General features: G+C 36.0%; 1 pseudogene; it reads left to right on the top strand.

Moving 5' to 3' along the window:
• The first annotated feature begins 490 nt into the window (after positions 1-490).
• LOC130023025 (uncharacterized) lies at positions 491-584 on the top strand (annotated as a pseudogene).
• The last annotated feature ends 261 nt before the right edge of the window (positions 585-845 follow it).

Below are 845 nucleotides of genomic sequence, written 5' to 3'. Positions count from 1 at the left end.
TTCTGTCCTTTATAGGAGCCACATGAGTCTCACCTTCCATTCAAGTTGAACTTGTAATAAGGTGGAATGAAATCATCAATATGCTTCTCACCTCATCCTTCAGGAGAAAAATCCTACATACATTCAAGGTGGTCAAAGTGCAGACAACACCATCCACCTTTTCCTGGAGATGTACACGGGACTGAGGTGAGAACAGCAAAAGGCTCTAGTTTAATGGTCTCAATTAAGGTTTCAGGGAACGACATTAAACAAACTCATATACCATCTTCCAAAAGAATTATTTTGTAATTCTGATGCCTAGGGTATGGTAAAAGATAATATGGTAAAAACCATATTTTTCTTTCTGGGACATTAAATTTCTAAATCTATTTATTCATGCTGCTTTGAAATACATTCCTTGATTTGGAATCATTGTCTGCCATAGGAGTGACGAAGGACAACACTGAAAGTAATAAGAAGAGAAAAATATGGAAAAAATAACTCCTACTAAGTTTAACACATATACTAAAATTGAAATGATAAAATGATGAGCATGGTCCTTGCACAGAGATGATATGCAAACTTGTAAAGCATTCCATATTTTTGTTGCAAGAAGAATGAACAGGTCTACTTTAAGCTAAGACAATCCCCAAAAGTACAAAAATTCTACATAAAGAGAGCACAAATCTCCATCACAACAATCTCTCTCAATGTCAATGGACTAAATGTGCCAATTCAGAAGCACAGAATGGGAAGATGAATTAGAAAACTGAAACCAACATTCTGCTGCCTGCAAGAAACACGTCTGAACAATCAAAGCACCCATGGGCTAAAAGTAAAAGTCTGGGAAACAAGTTTTCAAGGAA

This window comes from Sorex fumeus, unplaced genomic scaffold (assembly GCF_029834395.1).
Source record: "Sorex fumeus unplaced genomic scaffold, SorFum_2.1 ptg000021l, whole genome shotgun sequence".
Taxonomy (NCBI): domain Eukaryota; kingdom Metazoa; phylum Chordata; class Mammalia; order Eulipotyphla; family Soricidae; genus Sorex; species Sorex fumeus.
This window is presented reverse-complemented; position numbering and strand designations above follow the sequence as displayed.